This window comes from Mauremys mutica, chromosome 8, assembly GCF_020497125.1.
Source record: "Mauremys mutica isolate MM-2020 ecotype Southern chromosome 8, ASM2049712v1, whole genome shotgun sequence".
Taxonomy (NCBI): domain Eukaryota; kingdom Metazoa; phylum Chordata; order Testudines; family Geoemydidae; genus Mauremys; species Mauremys mutica.
Genome location: NC_059079.1, coordinates 11,449,757 through 11,475,645, shown reverse-complemented (window position 1 = coordinate 11,475,645; position 25,889 = coordinate 11,449,757). Strand labels below are relative to the sequence as shown.

The 25,889-nt window shown below is 41.4% G+C and overlaps 1 protein-coding gene across 8 annotated transcripts in view; it reads left to right on the top strand.

Annotated features, from left to right (window-relative positions):
* Positions 1-25,889, top strand: part of LRP8 (LDL receptor related protein 8) — a 440,430-nt gene that overhangs the window by 323,117 nt on the left and 91,424 nt on the right. Inside the window, exon 1 of one of the 8 annotated variants that reach the window (XM_045026533.1) lies at positions 23,579-24,083. The exons of the other annotated variants lie outside the window; for them this stretch is intronic. The gene's annotated coding sequence lies outside the window, so the exon portion shown is untranslated. Of the gene's footprint in view, positions 1-23,578; positions 24,084-25,889 lie in introns of those variants that run through there. 8 annotated transcript variants of the gene reach the window in all.

Below are 25,889 nucleotides of genomic sequence, written 5' to 3'. Positions count from 1 at the left end.
TATACAATTAACCATATTTTCTTTTTATTTTTAAGCCTGATAGCCAGTTCTGCATTGCTACCTAATTAAGAAAGATAAATGTGCTTCTCTTTTGCAGGAAATGAGTGGATTATTTTTTCAAGCCATTTTTCAAGCCATTTGTTTCAAGTCCTGAATTAATTACCTCAGCAATGGCATTAACATATTTATATACTGTATGTGTTTTGGTCTCTCTGTCCCTCCAGCCCCCTTCTTAGTCAAAAGCTCTCTTATTAATGCTGTTTCCACTATCTGATTGCCATTGGATGTGGGTTGAATAACTAAGCAGTTCCATTCCCAGCAGTCTCTGTCTGTAAATCTCCTATCAGAGGCAGCAGAATGGGCTATGTTTAGAGCACGCAGTTCAGCATAAGGTCTGCAAGTGTTTCTTTTGACCTCCATCTCCTCTAGCACGTATGCATGTATTTCCTCTAAGAAGATCAGCCTTCAAGCTGTGTAGGAGGCTTGAATTGTGCCATTACTTGAGCACCACCCTCGTTAGCCATTTTATGAATGTGACTATGCTGTCCCAAGCGGTGACCTTTTGCTTGAAACCTAACAAGAGGCTGAAGTCTGTGTTATTCTCAGGTCAGGTGGTGCATGGGGGAACCGTGCCCTTGAAACATCTTTCATTGTAATATGAAATGGGAGTGGGAAGGAGCGTGGACTGTGTCACCTCAGACAAACTGAACAACCCTTTGGTGGGAGAAAAAAAAGTTGTTGTTCGAGGATGAGCAGGAAATCAGAAGCTCATCGAAAAGAGGGGGGGTGCCAGTATGCCAGCAGTTTTCTCTTTGTATTCTTAAGTAAGACAGTTTTCAAACCATATCAAAGAGCATGGCAGAGTGGGACAGTGGGAATTTTCTCTTCTTTGTTTAGATAAGATGATGTCATAATCCCACCAGAGAAAAATGTCCTCTTAGCTGGAGCACTGAGAATTTTCTCCAGCGAATGCTCTCTCCTCTGCAGAAACAATAGGCCCTGAAGCTTAACCCTGTATATTACAAAGCATCTGTGGCCACCTAGGATTTCATGGTTGTCACTCTGCTGCACAGCTTGGCCACTTGGTACTTCATAGTGACAATAGATCCTCCTGCTTCACAAGCACAGGCCCTGGTCACTGGAACTAAAGGAGAATCTCTGTTAGCTGTTAGCAGAACAGGGTCTGTAACACACTGTATTGATTCTTTTGTGTAGCGGGCAGTGCTTCACCTACACACTGACCAGTTCACTACCCTAGTACAGTGGCCATGAATAGCTTGCACTGTCATTAAAGCTGATGTTCAATTTCAATTCTCTTCCGCTTTCCAGTCGCTAATAACTTTCTCAAACAAACCTCCTTACTGGTGAAATTTTCCATTCTTCATCTCATCCTAAAGATGTTTGGTTCTTTATTATAAGTTTTAGCCAGATCAGTTCAGTTTTGTGTAGAGAGTGCAATGACTCCTGTATCAAAGTTCACACAGGGCCCTATATGGCCTTGGGTCCACCCTGTTGCTGTCTTAATACAGTATGAAAATCTGTCTCCTCCCATGTTCCAGTTAGAGACCTTAAAAAAAATAATCTGAAGCTAGAAATGTGAAATTTGGCTTGCTTCATAAATCATTGAAATTGAAAGTTCATACCTAGTTTGAAGAAAATCAAGCAAGTAGTTTTAAAGTTCTGAGAATTGAAAGCTACCAGTTTTATGTGGACACGTGTAGAATTTATACCTCACTTTTAAGAAACTTCAGGTGGAGTTCAGGCTGCTCAGCAATTCACAAGACTAAACCCATAATTTATAAGCATGCGTTGGTTGTGTGGTAAACTAGTGAGGGAAGCTGTTCCAGTGTTCTGTAGGTCTTTCAACCACCATCACTTGGGGCAGAAGTGTGGTTATAAACTATTGGTTGCATTCTTTTTTTTAATGTTCTACCCCTAACTTAAACACTGCACCCCAGTGTGTGTGAACACAATCTGAGGGCAGTTTCATAGCTGTAATAATAAGCTGAAAAATCAGTGAGAGGCGAAATGTACATTCTAATAGTCTGGAAGGCCTTATTCCTATATGGCCCCTCCCATCTTCTCTGCTTTCTTCCTCTTTTTGGTCAAAGCATTGCTGAGTTTGTGCTTGTGGTTGGAAAATGTCCATAGGTCCCTTTAACCATCTAATTTTCCTTTTCGAGAATGCATCGCGGCTCAGTATTGGACAGGACCCAGGCATGCCGCCTTCCCTCAGAACAGAGCAATTTGGCGAACTGAGATTTCTCATCTTGGGAAGATCAAGCTCCTTTTTAAAATTGGTTGCTATTAGAGAGACCACATAACTGGCAGCATCTTTGCCAGATCCCAGGTTCATTCCTAAAGTAATATATCACCTAGATTACCACAATACTGGGACATTGTCCATTGGAGCCAGTGAGGGCAAAGCACTGACGTGCTTAATGTTACATTTTAGAAACACTTCCAGCATAGGACATTATCAGAACTGATGCTATTCTCCTTCTCAGCATTGACATCTAACCAGTTGCTAAATAGCTTTAACACTCTGGATGGAGTTGAAACTTTCTGATTGGTTGTTAGTGATGTCATGCCCATGTCTGTAATGCTCAGTAAAATGCAACAGCTCGTTTCCCTTATTTGCTTCTATAAAATCCCTTTTCCAAAAGTAGCAGAACACTCCCTGCTGGGCTTTGCTACATACCTACTGCACTTCCCAGGGCACTGAGGTCCCCCTGTGTCCATGTGCCCTGTGATGTGGTGACAGCATGATCATTGTGCAAGATCCTGTTCTTTTTGGATATGGGTAGTCGTGAACCCAAGTGTCACCCCACTGATGCTGTTTCTGTTGCTAGAGTTAACTGTCTTGGAGCGGTTCCATTCATAGTTTCCTCTTTCAGGGATTTTATAACTCAGCCCATTAAAAGAAATGTGGTTGAAACGTTGTGCTTAAGAACCCAGCCTGAGAGCTGATGTTTTGTTTCTTTGGCCATTGGTAAGTTATAAAGGCAGAAAATGGAGAAGATTCAAAGGTGGAAAAGACTTTTACATCCTGCAAACTCAAAAAACTGATGGTATGGGACTGCCTACCTGATTCTAAGGCGTAAGTCCCCCTGCTTAATGCTTCAGAAGAATGTGAAAACACCCCAAAAGCCCTGGAAGGAATTCCTTCCTGAACCCTGAGTGTGAATACAGAGCAGTGGGTGAAAGAAGTGAACAATCTGAGAAACTTTCACACACGCCTATATTTCAAAGTTAGGTTATTTATTTTCACTGGGGGTTCAGAGTCATCTAGTTAGTGAGAGTTTGCAGGATTGCTCCCCATGCTGTCTTTTTAATGGTAAGGCAACTCCCATCTTTTCATGGGCTGTATATTTATACTTGCCTACTGTATTTTTCACGCCAAGCATCTGATGAAGTGAGTTATAGCCCACGAAAGCTTATGCCCAAATACATTCGTTAGTCTGTAAGGTGCCACAAGGACTCCTCATTGTTTTTGCTGATACAGATTAACATAGCTACCCCTCTGAAGACTGATTTCTGTTTCTCTTTTGGAAATTTGAAACAGCACAATTATCCAGCAAGGTATTTTTGGAAATGGTTACTGCGTGCATACAACCCTCTCCTTTTTCATCTGTTTTCAGGCAGATCTTTAGCCCAAACATTTGCACATCTCTTCAGGTTCACCCAAGCAAATTATTCATGCAATGTGAGATCCTATGTGTCTCCATCAACTCTGAAGTCCTATCACTTTATGCACTAGTATATGGTTAATGAATTTTTTTAGTCTCATTCAGTTTTTTTCAACCTTCAGAAAAACGTGTCTATCTTTATTTTTTACCAACTGATCAATTTGGGGATCTGTTGTAGGCTGGATCCTGCCCCCTCTGAAGTCAATGGTAAAACTTCCATTGACTTAAATAGGAACAGGGTGCGCCCCTAAATCAGGAGAGGTGAACTGTCTCTGAAAGCCATATTAACTCAGGAATTTTTACAGTCAACTAAGAGGCAGGACTCACCGGCAGGATCAAAAATATGTATTAAATGAGGTTGAAAATTAATTTTTTAAATTCATACTAATGGGGTAGAACTTATTTTTCAAAATATACTTTACAAATGAGATGTCACAGAGAGATGGTTGAGACTGGCCAGGAACAAAGAAGTAGTCGATAGCCCATACTGAGCTGCTGCTGCTGCTGGAAGAGGAAGCTTGACACACACACAAATAATTGTATCTGTGTTGCTAGGAGAGGATGAAATCAGCTAATTGTGGACATCTGCTTTGGGATGCTAACTGCCAGGATCACTTTTCTTGTGATTCTGATCAGATTGAGCCTTTGTGGATTCAGTTAATTGAAATTCAGCACCTTGTAAAGATACCAGTACGCAAAAGCAAATAAACCAAACATTTTGGTTTTAGTGTTATTTTCAGATAAACATCAGAAAGTTTCCTTTGGGGAATACAGTATTCTCCTCCTGTCTTAGAGCAGCATTGTTGTGTCTCCTTGACTACAGCCAGGAAATTATCTGAATCCACACTCACTGCTATAGATCAGCCAGCAAAAGGTGCTCTGAAATAATCATGCATTTAATTTTTATGGTACCAGTTTGTTGTTCTATTCTAGGTGCCCCACCAACATCATCATTAAAAATCTAATAGATAGGAGTAGTTGAAAGCCTGTTAGGGCTTAGTTAATCCCTAACTTACCATGCAAGTCTATCAGCAGCTATTTTGAGATGCAAGGTGAGCTGTCTGCATCATAGTAATATCAAGTGCATGAGAAATAACTGCTTGCAGCAGCATTACTCAGACGCTTAATACTGGCAGAGAAGAACACCACAGCCAGGTGAAACTACAAGGAGAACTTCAGTAGGTAGTGGGTATACTTTCTCACATTAGGACTTAGTGAGAACACCAAAGTGCATCATGGGAACTTTCAGTAACAAAGGAGGTCGGGGGAGCTCAGTTTTATCCATCCAAAAGATGGCACCTTTAACAGCACTGTGCCCTCTAACACCATACTGGGACACACTACTTTCTTCACCAAGACCATGTTGGAGTTACTGGTTCATAATGACTCAGTGGTCATCTAGTACCAAATTGTGCAGCATCATGGATTTTCCTTGGCACTTTTTCTATGAAACTCTTTTAAGCTTGTGAAACTTGGTGTGATCACGGGCCATAGTGAAATGGCTGGAGACAAAATTTAATAGAGGGAACACTGATGGTTGCATGTAGCGGTACAAAACAATAGTGTGTGTCATTACTGTCCAATCCAAAATGAACTTGTTTTCCTATTATCACAGAGTTTTGGAAAGTGTTACGTCCTTACCTAGGCTGTATAGTGGCTCCATTTGACATGTGTGATGGACTCAGAAAAGGGTGAGCAGATTTCCTTGGATCTTTGCATTGAGGACATTGTCTTTTACAGGTGAATTGCCTTGAATTTCTAGGAAGCCAATATTAAGTAGTTTATTCTTTACTATTTTCGATCCCATTTCTTGAAGCTAAGGAACGGATTGGGGATTTTATTATTGAGCTAGCAGAGACTCCTTGCAGAATTACAGCTTTAGCCACCTGATATTGTTTCACCCTTGTAACTGAACCATCTGCTTTCTCGCAGCATTTGAAAAGGGAAATTTTAAATACTCTCTGAAGAATTTTGGTTATTTAATCAGAGAGACAATTAAAAAAAAAAGCTCCAGAGAAAATAAAAATTGTTAACAAATGGTAATAGTGCTGATGGGAACACAAACAAAACAGAAAGAAAAAGCAAGTGGAAATCTGAGCTAGCAAACTCTAGCCTCAGGACATTGTATATGTATAATGAGATCAAGGAATGCAAGCAGTATAAATTTAGCACTGACTTTTTTCCCCTTATCGGACACGTGACACTTTCCCAGTGAATAGCAGAAATTGTTATACAGAAAAGTATAATGGGGAGTTTTGAGGGATGGAAAGAGGAGGAGAAATCTAATACCATATTATACATAATAGAGCGATGATTTAAGGAGGATAGGTTTAATAAGCAGCACTCATGCAAATTGATCTTTAAATGGAGATATAATTTGCAGTCAGACTCTGAATTTGGATCTCAGATGCCCTCACCAGAAAGTCAGACAGTTTGTGCTCTCTTTTATTTCTAAATGGCTGCTCAGAGAAATGTATCTGAACATGACAGTTTTATTTTTAATATATTCTATTCTGTGGTCCTGAGGAACCTAGCATGCTGCTGGTGTTATATAAAAAGTGTATTATAATTATTATTTCAGTCCTGTGGATTTCTGTTAAGTTGCACCAAGTGAGATACTATAATTGCTACCATGTCTTTCCTCCCTTCTACACATCTGCTCCCGACTCCTATCTCCTCATTTACCCCAAAATAAATTGTTTTTGTGTTATTCCTCTTTGATCCAGATCTACTGCATGACTGACTTGGTTTGGGGACATTACTGTAGGTTTCTGCAAAGCAAGTTGTTAGACTGTTTCTTGCCCTATGAGATTTTAGTCCCGGAGGGGAATGATGGAATGTCTCATTTAGGGCATCACACAAATACTGGGTCATTGAACTTTGAGCAGGAAAAAAAATAGGCCAAATCAGTCAGAGAGAATCAGATATCAAGTTCTGGGACCTCGGGCTGTACTGCAGACAGAGATTTCCTGCGTCTTTTACTACAGTGGCAATTAACAAAGCAATCCTATTAGTATACACTATGATGCTTGATGTTGGTTTTTTTTGGGTGGGGTAGGATAAATTCTTTGAGGACCCTTCTATTTTATGAGTAGTTATACAGATGGCTGAATATCTCACAAGAATTTCAAGGAATTACAGATTAGATGATTGAATATCAGATGCACAGGGGCCTGTTTTTGCAATGGATAAAACAAACTCCTTGGTTTCACTGCACCAAATAGCAATTTCTTACATAAAATACAGCAGCTCAAATAATAGCAATGTTAGTGTTCTCCAGCAAAACAATGGGACAGATGGAGCGATGCTGAAGATCCAGCCCAAACTCCACAACATCTATAAGGCAGACAGGCTAGAGAATATAGAAATGTAATTATGAAAATTTCCAGTTACAAAATTACCATGACTGGTGTGGCGATGTAAAAGGAAGAAAGAAGACCGCCTGATTTTCAGATACTCAGACTGAAGCTGCAGTGCTAATAGTCAGAACAGTCATTTCTGGACTTGCTTGCAATGTTTGTTGTAGCCTTGTTGGTCCCAGGACATTAGAGAGACAGGGTGAGGCAGTATCTTTTATCGGACTAACTCGAAAGCTTGTCTTTTTTCATCAACAGAAGTTGGTCCAATAAAAGGTATTACCTTGTTTCTCTAGTTTCTTGATTTGTCAACTTGATCAAATCAAGTATGGAAGTCACCAAGACCGAGTAAAGATGGAACACCACAAGGGCTTTTTAATAGTCTCTTTTTTCTGATTATTATTGTACTTTAACTCCATACCCAGGATAGTTTTCATACTGTTCACAAACCTCTGTCAGCATATTACCAGTTCCAAGTATAATTAGGGAGGATTCCAATTTTAAATCTTGATATTCTATCTCAGTGGTTCTCAACCTTTCTAGACTACTGTACTCCTTTCAGGAGTCTGATTTGTCTTGTGTACCCCAAGTTTCACCTCACTTAAAAACTGCTTGCTTACAAAATCAGACATAAAAATGCAAAAGTATCACAGCACACTATTACTGAAAAATTGCTTATTTTCTCATTTATACCATATCATTCTGAAACACATTGATTGGGATAAATATTGTACTTACATTTCAGCATGATACTTGAGTGGTCTGCATCTCCTGTCTGGGAGCGTGCGAGCTGCTTGAGCATACTCGCGGACCAGGGACAGGTGCCGGTGAGCCTCGTGCCCACATGAGTGGGCAGGACTGAGGGCAGGAGAGCCACGCTGGAAGAGTTGCGAGTGGCAGCCCGACATGTTGCTGCTTTTGCTGTTGCGGTTCCCAGTAGAGCCCTGCAGCTCTGTGGATATCTGCTTTATTTCTGTGGATGTTCGTGGATATCAATTTTGTATTTGCACAGAGCTCTACTCATTCCTCTACTTAAGGCACAAGACCAGGGTGGGCAAACTTTTTGGCCCGAGGGCCACATCGGGGTTGCGGAACTGTTTGGAGGGCAGTGTAGGGAAGGCTGTGCCTCCCCAAACAGCCTGGCCCCCAACCCCTATCCACACCTCCACCCCCAGACAGCCCCCCCAGGACTCCCACCCCCCTATCCAACCACCCTCTGCTCCTTGTCCCCTGACCACTCCCTCCCAGGATCCCCCACCTCTAACTGCCCCCCGGGATCCCACCCCCTTATCTAGCCCTCTCTGTCCCTTGACTGCCCTCCCGACCCCTATCCACATCCCCACCCCCTGACAGGCACCCCGGGACTCCGACTCCCAATCATCCTCGTTCCCCATCCCCTGACCATCCTCTCAGAACCTCTGCCCCATCCAACCGCCCCCTCCTCCCTGACTTGCCCTCAGGACCCCCCTGCTCCCTTACCCAACCCCCCCCCCCCACTCCCCGCCGCCTTACCAGCAGCTGGAGCTTGCAGCCGCGACACCCGGCCAGAGCCAGCTGTGCTCCCCACGCTGCCCAGCAGCAGTGGCAGGCCAGAGCGCAGCCCCCACAGCCGGGTGGCTGTGGGGGAGGGGCTGGGGACTAGCGTCCCCAACTGGGAGCTCAAGGGCCAGGCAGGACGGTCCTGTGGGCCGGATGTGGCCCACAGGCCGTAGTTTGCCCACGTCTGCACAAGACCATCTTTCTGAATTAAGTGGAATCTAGTGAAACCAACTCAGGGGAGTTCTTCCACCTCAGCAGTAGGCAAACCTCATCTGAGACCGTCCTCTTGGCAATCAGCGTCTGGACCAATGGTTAATATGTCTTTCCTTCAGTGTTATCTGGCTTCAGAGTTTCACTCACCTGCAGATGGAATTCATGTATAAATTAATTTTGCAGGTTAGATAATGATTAGGGGTTAGTTTTAACAACAATAAAAGTCCTTAAATAATATTTATTTAAACAAACAAATATTTTAAAGGAAGATCATAACAGTTCACAATTATATTTTCAGAGATTTTAGGGCCAATTCAAAGCCCATAGGAGGTAGCTATTAAGTCCCCTCAAATATTTTTGCTGTTCGTATTCCTGCACCACATATTATTCCACAACAACAAAACAGCTTTTCAGTGCTGCATCCCATGCTTTGATATCTGTGATTCTTCCATGCCTCGAATCTACTCTACTCATTTGTTAGTCAAATATTATGAAGATGCTTGCATTTAAATTATTGCTTTCTTGGTCTAATACCTTCTTACAGTTCATAAACAAGGATGACAATGAAAGATTTTGATGCTATCATTTTATAGCCGTGATTAATTTTAAATCAGCTTCAGTTGGCAAGAGGAAGAGAGGGAAAGTGAGGGTTAAGCATGTGAAGGTTTTGTATCTGCAATTATTTTATAGCCTATAAAAACTGAAACAGAAGAAGCTTTGGAAGATCGGGTTTCGTTCTCTCTGTTCACCTCCTCTTTGCTTTTTGGAATTCAGAATAATTTATTTTTTACTGGGGGTGACAAAATCATGGGTAGATTAACAATATAAACAATCAACTTCTTCATTTTACCATTTTTTTCAGAACAGTCCTGACAAATTTTGTAGGTTCAAAATTTAGCATTTGTTAAAACAAAAGCTGGGGAGTTTGGTATCATGCAGCAGGTCTAATATGAATAAGGATAATTTCTGGAAATCAAAAGCAAAATACAATTTGAATATTCTACTACTGTGTTAGAAACCCAAACACAATAGTATTGTGCTAGTGCATGACAGCCAAAAAAGTGAAACTGCATGGTTTCATTTCACTGTCCCAATTGAAAGTTATGTCTTTAACATTCTTTCAGTTTTAATAATCCACATGTTGTTAATATCACAAAAGTTGTGGAGTTACATGAACTCTGGTTCTTGCTTTTAAGAGTCAAATCCTTGCTCATGTCAAACTTCCATTGGTGTTCTGATTTAGGAAGTGCTTCAGAATTCCCCCGTAGAATTAGGGTTATGATTAGTGCTAGTATGGTACATAGTTTCTGTCTGCATTGGTAGACACTAGCCAGTGATTGCTCTGAGTCAAGGTCTGCTTTTGGTTGTAAGTATTGTCTCCACTGACAGCCCAGTATGCATATCTTAGGGCAGAACTTGGCTCCTTTTACTGTGCATTTGTGGGTTATAGTGGACTTTCCTTAGCTACAGAATGTCTTAACCAGTGCCTCAATTTAGTAGTGGTTTATAGGCTTATTTCTGGGGACATGGTATTTAATGTCTATGTTCAAAGTGGCAGGTCTCAGCCCTCAGTTCACCCCTTCTCAATCTTGTGTTTAAGTCAACACAAAGGATTTAATTCACCCACTTCATTTAAGTCAGACTTCAAATACATGTGGGAGTGTGCATTCATAAACATGGTCACACTTCCATGTACACATACTAGCTGTCTCACTTTTAGGAGATACAGCTGATTTTTTTTTAATTGCCTTTCTTCAGCTCTGTACCTCTAACCTATTCACTTGACCTTTCATGTGAGTACTTAAGGTCTTGTATTATGAAGGACTTTATTTACTAGTACAAGTTGCAAATGATGGTCCAAAAAGATTGGGGATAAGTGGCTCCTTTGCTTGTTTCCTAAGAAGCAGGTGAACTTCATCATTTTGAAACAGTTTTAGCTTGTTTAAAGTCAGTGATTTCACCCTAGATATGTTGGTTTGCAAGTTTGCAGTAATCAGGTCTGGGGCTCATAGTAGTGTGATTCAGCGAGGTTGACTGTATGGGATGAACTTTTCCAGCAAGGTGTAGGTGGAAAAGTGTGTTCTGCCTAGCCATAGGACTGCATGCTGGTGGTGGTGTGTGACATTCAGTTTGTTTTAACATCTCAGCTGTAAGACTTAAAAATTGATTATTCCATCCTGAAAAACTAAAATTCGTATGTTTTGTAACGATTAAAGTTATATTTCCAGATAGACTTTAATAGCAACAGTACTATTCAGGTTGTGTCTTTCCATTTGCACATGTAAATGAATTTAGGATGTTCTGATTTTTATAAATGATAGATTCTTTGCTTGCCTTCCGATGCCTACTCTTTTTTGCATTAAGCTCTTCCTGTCATCCAGATTCTCCTGTACTTGCTGCCTCATGTCTGGCAAGTAATTTTTTTATAGATTGGAAACTTTAACGTCTCATCTCTAATATATCAGCACCCCTTTGTATGGCAATGCAGTGTCATCATTGGATATGAACCAAAATCTCAGCTATCTGTCTGTGAGGTGAAGGTGCTATCAACAAAGACATGTCATGGCTTCCTTTGTGTTGTGGTATACTGTAGAGATGTACAATACAGAGTGCTACATTGCACTCCAGTTCAGACTGCAAGGAAAAAAAAAAAGCAAAAACTTGTCCAAATGCTACTGCAATGGCAAATACCAAGGGATCTATATGACTGTTTATAACATGCTTAGGTGAACCTTTCCTTTAAAAAAATTATTGCAGTATTTCAGCAAACATCAGGTGATTAGCAAGACATTTTAAGAAGGAACATTCCCAGCTAGTGAAAGCCATATTACCCTAAATTCCAGATAGTAATCCAGCTGTTTCATGAGTCCTGCATAATTTGTCCTTATAATTTTGATCATTCAGTTTGCCAGGTTTCATTATATTTGCTCATCTGTGAGGACCTTTGGTGGCTTCAGTTTCCTGTTGATGAGAAGTACTTTTCAGCCTTTATCTTTTTACAGATGGTTATCTTTATACTGGTGCTTGACTCTTTTATCCTCGGTATAATTTTGTCCCCCTAGCATTTTGTGGTTTTTTTCCCAGTTTTGATTAGAATTGAAGTAATCTCAGAGAATGAGAGAAAGAAAATGCATCTAGACAAAAAGAAAATGAAAGAGCAGCTGCTTAATACAGAGGCTCAGACAAGCCAGAGGGTACACACTGGACTCTTAGCCACTCTTGGGAGACTTCTGAAGAGAACAATATTTTCATTCATATCACCAGTGGGCTTTATATGGATATCAATATGCATTATCAAAGTGTTTCTGCTTTCTAACATGTAGGATAAAGAATTGCTTCTTGATGCAACAAAGAAATAAGAGTTCAACCATGCAGCATGCCAAACATGTACACATTTATATTGATCTCATTTACACTGGGGGACAGTTGGAGCAATGGCATTGAAGACATTGAGCCAGATTTTCCCCTGCATTGGTGGTACTGGGTGCCTTTTTAGCTGCATAGAGCTAATGTATTGGGTCTGGTGCAACACTCTCTTCTGACTGCTGGCATAGTAGAGGTGGCTGAAAGAAAGAGGATATGGCTGGATTTTTTCAGCACTCCACCGAACCCAGGCTGGCAAATTGGTCCCTTTGGGGCCATTGACATCTAGCATAATACACATATTAAGTATTTATATTATGGTAATATCCAAAGGTTCCAATCAGGATTTAGGCCCCTTTGTCCTGGGCACTGTATGATGTAATTTAGAGCAGCCCTCAGGCTTCTGTAGTTTATACCTAGGGATTGGATTGGCATACAACTATCTCAAAGCTGCCTTTGGAACCCCCACCCTTAAATTGCAATGTGTGCTTCTCAGCCATAGCTGAGGAGCTGGGCCATTGCCTTCAGTGAAGTTACACTTTTCCTACACCTGCATAACTAAAACTAGAGTCTGGCCCAGAATCTCTCTTTATATACTGTCATATGAGATTTCCATGACCTGACACTATGGAAATCTCAAACTAGTATTCCCCTTCCCCCTCATTTTCCCCGTATCTCCACTGTCCATGAGCTTAATAATACCGTTTGTATTCAGACTTTACAGAGCAAGCCTTGGAAAGTAACTCAGTTTATTGATGGCCGTCTCACTAAATGCAACAAGTGATGTCTCAGCTTTCAGGCATTTGATTGGTATCACTGTGGAAACTGAAGACTAATCAAAGAGGCTTCCACAGCTGAAAATAATTTGTGGATGGTGAGGAACGAAGGGTGTGAGCTACTGATAAAGGTGTTTCTGATCCTCTAGATTTATCATTCTGCAGTGAGCTTTTATGTAGCTCATGGAGGCGGGGGGAAGGAAACAAAGAAGAAGTAACAATAGACTTTTTTTTTTTGGCTGATCGTGAAATAAATTAATCTATGAAGAAAAATAGTGTGAGCTTTGGATAAAGGTTATTTGAACCTCTAGATATTTCCAAGGTATAGACAACTTGTAAAAATAGCTCATACAAAAGAAAACCTGCAGCTAGTAATACTAGGTCATTTGTATTGGTGCCCTCGTCCTAGATTCCGCAATGTATTCATTTATAAGAAATAATGCAGTGGAAAATTACAATGGTACAATCTAAAAATTGTTTGCATAATTAAAGTCCCATTTTATTTCCATAATTATCGTGCTTATCTGATGAAAAACTGTTAGTGATCCATTATATTTCCAGTCAGTCAGTAAGGGAAGTAAATTGTATTGAAGGGCTTAAAGGAACACTAACAACTTTAAAAATCACATTTTAAAAAACCCTTTTCCATTTAGTTTTCCTACTACTCAGCCTTCTAATTTGCACTTCCATCCGAAAACCACATAACACTTTGTAAGTCCGAATTAACCTCAGTACTGTATCTGAGCACCCCCATGTGTGCTAAGCACTAAATGAGTAAAGCTATGGCACTGTAACAGAGTCAAAACCTTAGGGCTGTACAGGGTCAGACCCCCACACCTGTGTGAGGCCTAATTAAAGCCAGTGGCGTTCTGCACAGGGTCACATAGATATATCTAATTCTGGCGCAGGATTTACTACCTGAGTAAAGTTACATGTATGCATTTGCAGGATTGGGCTCTAAATTAAGACGCGATGCAAAAAAACGACGAAAATAAATAAGGACAAAGGTTACAGTAAACAGATCGCAGCGTTCCTCAGTTAAGGCCAGGGAACAACTGTATTGTTTTTTTCAATTTTTTTATTGTATTATGATGATGATGATTATAAGTGATTTGGCAAAATTGCGTCTATTGGGTTGGTTTGAACACGGAGAAGAAGATAGCTTGGTGAAAAGGTTTAGAGAGGCTGCTCCAGGCATACGGGCAGCATGAGAGAAAGCAGAGGAATGAAGGTCACCACTGAAAATAGAAGTAGTCATAGGTGCTAAGGTCACACAGGGGGCCTGTGGCAGGCACAGGACTGGAAGTCGAGAGACCTGAGCTGACTTCTCAGCTTTGCCACTAATGTGCTGGGTGACCTCGATCATGGACAAGTTGTGTAGTTTCTTGACGTTTCAGGTTGCCATCTGTAAAATGAGGACAATGATTCTTCTGTTGAGACTGCCAAGAGTGGCGCCCGTTTGCGTTATGCATGGCACAGAGATCCACTAGAAGCTGGGCTGAGTATCATTTTATTCACATACGCCACTGAACTTCCAGTTAGGTGGTTTGTGTCACTGCTAAATGGGCTGAATGTGGCCAGAGAGTTAATATGAACACATTGGAACCCCTTTTATACTTAGGGCATTAGCTAATTTATCCTTACGTCACCCCTGTAAAGTAGATAAATTTCATTATCCCCATTTTACAGATGGGGAAATTGAGGCATAGAATAAGACCTATGTGTTCAAGAGTACATGAGCAAAGGTACACGCACAGGTTTTCAGAAGTGACAGGTGGCTATTTGGGGTGTCTCAATTTTTGGACAACCAGCTTGAGACACAATGGGTCCCATTAAGGTGACTCGGATTGAGTGCCCCAAAACTGAGGCTTCCAAAATGAGCAGTTACACCTCTACCTCGATATAACGCTGTCCTCGGGAGCCAAAAAATCTTACTGCGTTATATTGAACTTGATTTGATCCGCCAGAGTGCGCAGCACCACCCCCTGGAGCACTGCTTTACCGCGTTATATCCAAATTCATGTTATATCGGGTGGCATTATATCAGGGTAGAGGTGTACTTCTGAAAATCTGTGCACGTACTAGATAGGGATCTGCCTGTGGATAAGCTTTTCTAACTTGAGCACGTACTCTATTGTGCACAGACTTTAAAAAAAATTGGGGCCAAACAGCTTGCTCAAAATCAGAGGGCATCAGTATGAGAGCCAGCATTTGAACTCAGGAGTTCTTGACCCATAGTGTTGTATTCACTGTATGGGGCTAGACCATACCTTTCCATATGTAGTCTCAATAAATAACGTAGTTTATTGTGTCTTAGAAATTGTTGGTATTCTGATACTTGTGATAGACTTTTATGGCCTGATTTTTAAAAAGTGATGAATATCTATGGTTACTATAAGTTAACTGGCAGTTGGGGTTGTTCAGATCCTCTGAAAATCAGCCCAGTAGAGTATAAAAAATAGTATTGTATTGTCCCAGCACCTGTTAATGCTTTATAGCTCAGTGACAGAATTTCCCTTATTACTCTCCATAATTGAAGTTTTATATCTTGGCTGTAAAAGTTTAGGGGGAAATATTTTAGCTGTTTAAATACCAGGAATACAGAAAAACAGAATTTTGATTGTTTCTCATATGTCAAAATTCCTTGAATTACCAGATTATCCTAGTTTAACCAGTGAACCTGGTTTGCTTTAGAATATAGTAATATTTTTAGAAGGGCAATTTCACAGAAAATGTGTTTTAAAAAAAAATAGAATTCAAAGATCCTTAGATATTCACTGAAATAGGCATAGGTTTCAGTCTCAATGTTCATTCTGCTGTGTTTTGTTTATTAAAGAAATTACTTTGTGCTGGGTATGTGAGCCTCTGTCTGTACATGAATGTGTAAGGGATCCAGAATTGTGATTTATACAGGGAGTAGGAATGGGGAGTTTTGTGTTATGGTATGTCTGATGGCGACGCTTCTCAGGGCACCCAGGGCTGTGAGTTGTCTTGTTGCCTCCTTCTTCCAGCATGAGGGAGTCTTGCATATGCCATCCTGGTGTCAGCCCTCTAACACCACCAGCACTCTCCTCTGGCCCACACCAGTCTTGCCAATTGACAATAGACGTACCCTACCCCTCGAGTCCCTTTGAGGTGTTCCCCTGTGGTGTCCGGCCCCCATAACTGGATACCCCCAAAATTCCAGATCCTCCATTCCCAAAGGAACAGTGTACCTCAGTTTACTAGTTTTACGTTAGACCACTGCTCCTGTATCACACACCGCACTTGACTTCAATTATAGTAAAATAAAAGGAAATGTATTTAAGAAAAAATAGAGATTCAACTAGAAACAAATGTGAATGATGGAAAGAAGTGGTTTAAATACAGAACAAGATAATGAAATGTGAACTGGGCCTGCACTTATTAATAGTTACCTTTCCTAGCTAATAAAGTAGATTCTGACTCCAAAGTTCAGTCTCTTGCAGCATTTGCCAGCCATGAGGAGCCAGGACCTAGTTTTAGCTGAAGCGCCCCGGCTCATCAACATATCTTCTCAGTGGAGGATCCAGAGTGTCTTTCTCCACCCTGAGATATACCGAATCAGTCTCTTCCTTTTCACTGTCACATGGTTTCGATGTTTATAGTTTAGATTTGATAATTTTCGATTGACTTTTCTGGGTTGGTGCAAAGGTGGACAATTGAGCAATACATGACATAATCAGCTAGTTAGAGAGAGATGACAACTGCCTCCTGCTTGAATGGGCCAGCACCGAGACACAGGATTCTCTGGTGACTCACTTTGCCTCTAAAACTCTAAGGGTATAATGTTCAATGTTGTTACATTAGTCCTTAAATAGTAACCATACACACATCTCGCACTGGTATGAGCATCAATGACTTACAAGCTTTCAGTAGAGACCTCACATGCTACCCTTTATGGATAAATCCTATGAAAGTGGAGTCTTAGGTGTAGTGAGTTTGTCTTGGCTGAGACAGGAGTTGCTTTTAAAGAACAGTGAAACCCTTACTGTTTGGCACCAGTGGGCCTCTAAGTCACACTGTTGCTTTTGCTTTGTTCTTGAATTAAGCTCATGCTGGTCGTAGATAATTTAAATGGAGTCTGCAGTGATTTTGTGATGATTTTTCTAACATACTGATAGACTTGTGGGGTTGAAGTTGATTCCCCTTATGTTGATTTGTAATAAATGTATAATAATTTCTTTAAAACTTTATTGTAAAAAGTTATTGGCTTCAGGAAACACAGCAGTCTGTGATGAGTGTCCTGTTTTAGCAATGTAGACATGTGTACCTTTCCATTTGCACCTGCTTTAATCAGGGGAATCATTTGGTGATGGTTTTTAAATATTGAGGAAGGATCCGTGTAGAATGTTCTAAGTAGTTATAGCCAGAAGTAATAGAATGATATTAAGGAAAGTTTGGTTTAATCTAAATAATCAGGAAAAATATCCTCCCCATAATATCTATTAGATGGTGGAGTAGTCTCTCAAATGGTGGAAGCCCCATTGCCTGGCCAATTTTAAGAGTCAGTAGGACAATGGAGTGGGATGGATTATTTGACTTAATAAGTATTTTCTATAACTTAATTTCTGTGATTCCACCAAATATGTACAACTGGGGGATCAGCACAGATGCTTCCCTGAAACCACTGTATTGCATGACCCAAGCCCTGTACTAGGAGAAGCAATTATGAGAGGGGAATCTGGTGTTCAGGTTCCCAGGTGAGTGTTCAACAATTAAGCTAAATGAGGAAGCTTATGATTTGAGGCCAGGTATGGCTGTTTTGTGGCTAAATCACAGTTCTATATATTCTTCCTATTCTATCAGAGTTTCTCATTTAGTTTCCATGTTGATGGCTTGGAAAGTGTTTTTTCCCCCACCAGTGTGTAAAGCTGGAAGCTGTCATGTGACCCATCTCCCAGAAGAATGAATATATTCCTGCCTGCCTATCAAATATTATGAGAACTAGGGCTGCAGGCTTCAGCTTTTGAGACATGGTCTCTCCCACTGCACCAAAGGAGGAATTTTGATAGTTCAAATCAGCAAACATGCTGACTTACTTTCTCTGTACAGTAATTACTTACATTCTTCCCCAGAGAGCCTCAGAATTCTAAGTTAGAGGCTTAGGAGCTGAGATAAAATGTGAGTGTCAAATGAGAGAGATAGACAATACATACAGTACAGGTCAGTTTTTGCCCTCATTTATATCGATGCAACCTATGATTTCAGGTAGGGGCACACTGCATGTAAGTCCAGGCAGAATTTGGTCCCAAATACTGTCATACACAGTATATAGATTTTAACACACACCCCCACCCCCAGTTTTGCATAATCAGAAGCAGTAATACATCTCCCCTATCTATGCAGCAGGTATCTGGTTAGATTGGTTTATGCAGTGGATCTAGAACCAACATACTCATCAGTCCAACCAAATGTTCTGCTCTAAACTGAAAGATTAGAGTTGCCGGCTCAAGCGAGAGGAAGCACAATGTATGTATCCAGCAGTCTACACACACAGTTTGCATTTGGCTTTCCACCTGGTGGTGTGCTCCCAGAATAAGTGGATCAAGTACCACTGCAATCTGAATGCTGGGATAAACCAGAGATTGGTATTATGATTTATTATGGACTCAGGATGTTGCCTCCTTTGGAATGATAACTTTGATTAAAATAAGCTGCTTTGGGAATGTAATACATTTACAGAGGATACAAAAACAGCTACTTCCACAAACTGCCCAACTCAGTCTGGATTTTGTGGCTATGGCTCCTGTTTCCTTCCAGCGGCCAGAAATAGGTCTTTGGTTTGTGAATGTCATATGTCTGCTTTTTCCACATCCCCCATACTTTTGTGCCTCCAGCAGAGAAATGGATAGTTCCAATATTCAGATGCTTTTTCTACCTCAAATTGTTGTTTAGGGGCACTTGAAAGATACATTTTGACTGCTTCTAAATCTGATCGGATTCAGCTCAACCTTTGCCATGAACTGCAGGCAGGAGCTTGTAAAGGGACCCATCAGAATTCCTGATCTAATACTTCAAGACCACCAGTCCCAGACTACAAAGGCAAGGCAAACCAAAACATCTGCCAGGGATACCCTGCTTCTCCAGCAAGGAGATTAGCAGGTTGATGTCTGTTTTCTTTGGGGGAAGACAGCACAAAGACAGGGATTACAGTGGTTTGGGGGTTCCCACTTGTTCCGTTGTAACTAGATCTTTCTGAACAGCAAGTGTAAAATGATTGAGGGGGACAGGCACATCTACCTCAGATGTTCTCAGCAGTTCCTTGAGATTAGAAAATGGGATGGAAATTCTGAATCAGACTGCCTTCCGTTTTATGTTGCTAGAAGGGAAATCACATATGACCTACCACAGGCCTGCACAACATGCGGCCTGGGGGCCGCATGGGCTCACTGTGCGGCCCGCGGGGGGTGAGTAGGTGGGCTCACTGTGCAGCCCGCGGGGGATGAGTAGGCAAGCGTCGGGTGAGGAGGCGAGCGAGGAGTCAGTGGCTGACCCGTTCTACTGATCTGGTCTGGCTCCCATCCCCTCTCCAAGGGTTGCAGCTGTCTGGAGGTGCCAGCCTTCCACACCTTCCTCAGTCACACCTCTTCATTCAACAGGGCAATTGATTACAAAGTTGGAGGAAGATCTTATTCTACTTCTAGCAAAAAGACATTTTTCTTTTACCTTAATTTTACTACCTTAGGGGCCCACTGTAACATATTACCGAGGTTCAATACCGCTGTTTCGGTGGGGCAGTGCCGGGGAAGGAGGGTTTGTTTCTGCAGGGCGGGCGGTGCTGGGGGGGAGTATTTCGGGGCACTGGGGGGGTGTTGTGTTTTGGAGGGGCTTGGTGGCACTGGGGGGGCGGTTCGGCAGGGCCTGGAGGGTTCGGCCCTCAGCTGTTTTCTTTGAAGTAATATGGCCCTCGCCGCTTTACGAGTTGTGCAGGCCTGATCTACCATGAGAAATGATGTGATCTTTCAAGTTGAAAGTCATATATTGCGTAATTAAACAAATAGCTGTAATTTCTAATCTAGATCAGGCTCCTTCTGCCAGAGATCACATTTCTAGATATTTTAGCTAGGCTGTATACTTTAGAATAAAGGCATAAACTTTTTATTAAGCATGTAAAGAAAAAGACTTGTATAACCAGCTCTTGGGAATCAATGGACTGCATTGCACAACAGTCCCCTGGCTTCTGATACCACACTTTATGGGTCAGATTCTGACAGATAAACAAGAATTGATCGCTGAATTAAAAACTGGTGGTTGCCTATGTGCAAGTAACCACAGTCTAATTTAATTTGCTATGTACAAACAGAATATAGTCCTAACCAAATACACACGTGTGTGTGTGTCTGTGTCTGTGTCTGTTCTGTGTGTCTGTGGTGCTTTTACAAAGGCCAGTTTCTCAAAGCTGAAAACCATTATGCTAAAAATTAAATGGGAGAAAATATATCAAACCTAGCTCCAATGGTAGACATAGATGATAAATTTGTAAATCATGTCACTGCAAAGGCAGAAGTATTTAATAAATATTTCTTTTATATTCAGAAAGAAGCAGAATGATGCATGATCTTGCAGTAGTAGTGAAATACATTATATTCCATCAGTAGCTAGGGAGGATATTAAAGAGCAACTATTAAACATTTTTAAATTGGCAGGACTGGATAACTTGCACCCACAAGGATTAAAAGAACTGGCAAATTAGCTCTCTGAACCATTTATGCTGATTTTTTAACAAATTTTGGAACACCGGGGAAGTTCAGAGAACTGGAAAAAACTAATGTGACAATATTTAAAAAGATTAAATAGGACGATATGAGAAATGGTAGGCTGGTTAGCATGATCAAACCTGGATAAAATCATAGAAAGGTTAATATCGAACACAGCCAGTAAAGAATAAATGATGGTAGCATAATTAATGGCAATCAACATGATTTTATGGACAATAGCTGTTGTCAGTCAAACTTGTTTTTAATGAGATCACAAGATCGGTTGATAAAAGATAACTGTGTTGACATAATATAGTCAGGCTTCTGTAAGGCATTTGTCAGAATACATTGGCAATCTAATAAAAATGTTAGTAGTATACAAAAACAATGCAGCCCCTTTTAAAAACTGGTTAACGGATAGATGGCAAAAAGTAATTGTAAACGGGGAATCAACATCCAATGGGGATGCTTCTGCTGGGGTTCCGCAGGAATCTGTTCTCTGCCCAGTGCTATTTATTATCTTTATCGGGGATCTGAAAAATATGAAATCATTCCTGGTAAAATTTTAGATGCTGAATTGGTAAATAATAATGGGACAAGTCAGTGATACAGACTGAGCTTGGTAAGGTGAGCTCATTTGAACAACATGCATTTTAACACAGCCTAACGCAAGGTTGTAAATCTAGGAACAGAGAATGTAAAGCATTATTATAGTCCCCCATCATATATTCTGTAAAGCAGTGACTCTGAAAAGGACTTAAGGGTCATGGCAGCTAACTGATGGAACAGGAACTCCAAAAGCCTTGATGCAGGTGAGAGGGCAAAGGTGAGCCTTGGCTGTGTAAGCAGGGGAATATCAAGAAGGAGTAGAGAGCTGTTTTTACCTCTGTATGTGGCAGTAGTGAGACCAGGGCCGGCTCCAGGCACCAGCTCAGCAAGCAGGTGCTTGGGGCGGCCAGGGGAAAGGGTGGCACGTCGGGCTCTTCAGCGGCAATTCGGCGGCGGGTCCCTCGGTCCCTCTCGGAGGGAAGGACCTGCCGCCGAATTGCCGCTGAAGAAGAAAGCGGCGCGGTGGAACTGCCACCGATCGCGTCTTTCTTTCTTTCTTTCTTTCCCCTCTGCTTGGGGTGGCAAAACCCTGGAGCCGGCCCTGAGAGAGACCATTACTGGAATACTCTCTCCAGTTCTGGTATCTACACTTCAGACAGGATGTTGAAAACTTTGAAAGAGCTACAAGAATGATTAAAAGTTTGGAAAAAAACATGCCTTATTGTGAGTGTTTTAGTTTATTGAAGAGCAGGTTAAGAGGTGATTTGATCACTGTCTCAAAGTACTTACATGGGGAAGAGATTTCTTCTAGTAAGTGGCTCTTTAATTTAGCAGAAAAAGGCATAACAAGATTCAATGGTTGGAATCCGAAGCGAGACAAATTCAGACTAGAAATAAGGCTCATTTTTTCGCAGTGAGGGTACTTAACCATTGGACTAATTTACATAGGGATATGGCAGGTTATTTATCACCTGATGTCTTTAAATCAAGACTGGATGTTTTTCTAAAAGATACTCTGTAGCTCAAACAGAATTTATGGGTTTGAGGCAAAAATTGTTGTGGGAGGTTCTTTGGCCTTTGTTATGAAAGAGTTCCGGTTAGATTATCATACTGTGTCGGACTTTGCAGGTAGCTGGCTGAGGCAGGAGCAGATGCAGACTGGAGCAGAGCAGGGGCTGGCAAGAAGGGTCCCAGGAATAGTCTGTCAGAACTAACAGGTAAAGGGAGTATTCCTGGCCAAGTGGTGACATTGAGCAGACTGGAGAGACTGCAACCTGTAAAAGCCAATATACCTGCTTTGGGGTCACCTGGGTGAGTCCTTGCCTCTGGATTGGCTGAACTCTGGTTGAATGGCATGGGCCCTATCACAAGAACTTCAGGCAATTGCTTCTTATGATCATCACACTCGGTCTCAGGAATGACTCATTGGGCTTAAGCAGACTCGGGGTCAGAGGTACTCATGCTCAGATGTAGCGCAGGGATAACTCATCACATAGTGGCCCCTTGTGGCCTGAAAACCTGTTCAGTTCTAAACTAGTGTAAATAGACTTCAGTGGAGCTGCACCAGTTTACACCAGTCAACAATTTGGCTCAGTATATCCCAGACACTCCAATCTGCCATGGGTTCTGCCGTTTGGGAATTACTGCACCTGGGACTTTCAATTAGCCACAGATGGTCTGAGCAGGTTCCAATCCTTCTAATAGCCAAGAAGTAGCTAGCAGCTGTATTCATTTCCTAGACTCAGCCCCAGAAGGCACAAAACCTATTCAGGTAAGGGGGGGAAAACAAACCCTGTGTGTAAACCCTCCTATTTACTTGGAAATACTAATCTTTCCTCCCAGCTTCAGCTGAGCTGCAGGCACACAGCATCATTCAATTAACTGCCTAGACGGGAAAGAAAATGTTTTCTCTCTGGGAGAAGTGAAGATGGAGTGATGCAGCAATTTAGAGCAAGAAGACAAATAGTTTACTGATTTTCACACCCCATCTGCACCTTATTCACTCACCCATACAAATCACTTGGAAAGGAATGCCCATAGACGGAAAAAGAGCTATTACAGGGAAAACATCCCGAGTCTTGGAGAGGGGAAGGAGGGGAGCTTCCCCTTGCAGGCTCTCTGGGATTCTCAAACAAGACATGGGATGGCAAGAAACCTCATCTCTGCTATGCAGTTCTTGGAGATCTCTCCTTTCCTATACAAAAAAAGGAATGGGGGTGGGGGAATAGAAAACAGGCAGACCTGCTTAGGGTATGTCTGCCCTGCAGGTGAAGGTGATTTCCAGCTCTGGTAGATGTACACATGCTAGGTTTGATTGTGCTAAAATAGCAGTGTAGCTGAAGCAGCGGCATCAGCTAGCTGCCTGAGTACTTACCTAGGGTGCAGACAGGTTGGTACTTGGGTGACTAACCGATGGCACAGCTGTGACTACATTGCTGTTTTTAGCGTGCTCCCTTAATCAAGGCTAGTGTGTGTACATCTACTCAAGAGGGCAATTTACACCTGCAGCTGCAGTGTAGACCTACCTTTAGATGATGTTGCATGGATGAAAGACATGATCAGGCTGATTCTGACAGCCTTGCTCACAATGAGCAATTGTTTACCCTGAGAACAGTCCCATTTATTTCAGTCAAAGTGCTCATACAGTTAGGTATTGTTCAGTGTGAGGAGCAGTTGCAGAACTGCACCCTATATAACAGGTGGCATTATTGTACAGTTTGAGTCCATGCAAAAAACAGCAATAACAAGAGACTAAATTTTAGCTGAAGGAAAGTTTTAGTTGACAGGATTCTCTGTCACCATCTGCTGGAAATAGGCAGCATTGCATTTCAGGACTAGACTGTCAGCGAAACTAACAGAAAAGACAGTTCACAGTTAAAGGTAAGTTCCATTGTTTGAACAAACTCCAGTTCTTTTTCTTTTGATCAAAAGAAGAGTTTGGTGAAAGGTGCAGCCTGGACTCTTTAAAGTATCTAATTATAGTTTTATATTTAGAAGTGGCTAAGAATATATTATTAATTATAAAGAAATTCTAAAGCAGAAAAGCTGTTTAATCTGTGTCCTTGGTGAACAGCAGAACTATTGTACTGATGGAAGGTTATGCAATTAACAGCATAAATATTCATTACGAGTTCAACTAATGCCATCTACCTTATCTTTAGATAGTACTGGACATCCAGTAACTTTCCAGTTGGCTGTTAAAGTGGTGAGAGCAGGAGACAGAGACTGCCATGGGGAAATTTACATAATGCAGTTTATGTACTTATTGCCTGCTAATTTATGTACAACATTTTAAGTTTTAATTTACAGGCCAAAGTCTCTCATCCATCACATCAATGGAAGTCAGTGACATTTCACAGGAGTAACTGAGAACAGAAATTGGCCCTGTATGTTTAGCAGTGCCTGTGTTACATGGTTATTATATGGCCCCAGACAATCCCCAAGTCACTCATTATGAGTGTCATTTGAATTTTCTTCACATCTTTCATATATGAGGCTCATCCCAACCCACAAGCCTTCATTTATCAAATTTGCTGACTAACAAATTCACTCCACCCCTATTCCATGTGACACAGACTTTGATATTTTTAGCTCAAAACCACATTCTCTCTGTGTACTTAACCTACACTAAAGACCACCTCACAGAGGCAACCCTCTGTCTTAAGTGATTATTTGAAAGTATCTCTAACTTTTCCAGTACAATTTAATCCAATCTTTAGTTCAAGAGCTACCTCAGGCGACTGAGTTTTGTTAATTCCTTTGATGGTCCCTTAAGACAGGTTTAAGATCCTCAAGTAAAGTTAAGGGTCTATTTAATTCATCTAAAGCAAGAAAATCCAGAGTTAAATCTGACAGAATGTGTAGGAAATAACTCTCCTTCTAGGATTATCCTTTTGGGTCCAACACAGTAAGGATGGAACAGTGATGTGGCATGAATATTATGTAGAATTCTGGGGTGGGGATGGAGAAGTCAGTGGACACCAGTATCCTTCTCACTCTGATGTTCCCAGTAAAAACAATTCCTTCCTTTCAATTTGAAAGACCCCCAATATACAAAAAGCCCCATTAAAGTCCTTGAGAACTCTGTCCGGGTCTCAATAACATGCCATGTAATCATCTATGAGGACAGAGTCTGAGGATGCTCCTGCTGGAGAGAGAGGAGATCACCCTGTGGGGATATTTACCAGGGTATTTAGTGGAGAGGGAATGGATTAAAGGGAGAAATAAGTGATTTTACCTGAAGGCCCCTGGGTTTAAAGTCTACTCCCCTAAAGCATTGCAACTCCAAGATTGCCAAGGTTCTCCCTTTGGCACCCCAGAAATTGTGGAGCCAGTCCACAGCTCAGATTCAGTTCAGCTGGTTAAAATTAAGTGATTAGTTTGATATGTACCATCTAAGAGGAAGGCAAAAAAGAAGATGAGTTCTCCAGTTCGATGTTAATAATATGTGGCTCTTTGTAACTCCAAAGGGCTTCACAAACATTAGCAAAAATGATAAACCTCACAACACCGCTGTGAAGTAGGTATTATCCCTGTTTTACAGGTAGAAGAAACAGACATAGTTATGAGATTTACATAAGGGTGTCAGTGGCAGAGCTGGGATTACAACTCAGAATTCTTCTTTGAGTGCTTTCTCATGTCTATTCCATGTTAGGTGTTTGTTCGCCATGTGCACAGTTGCTGGAG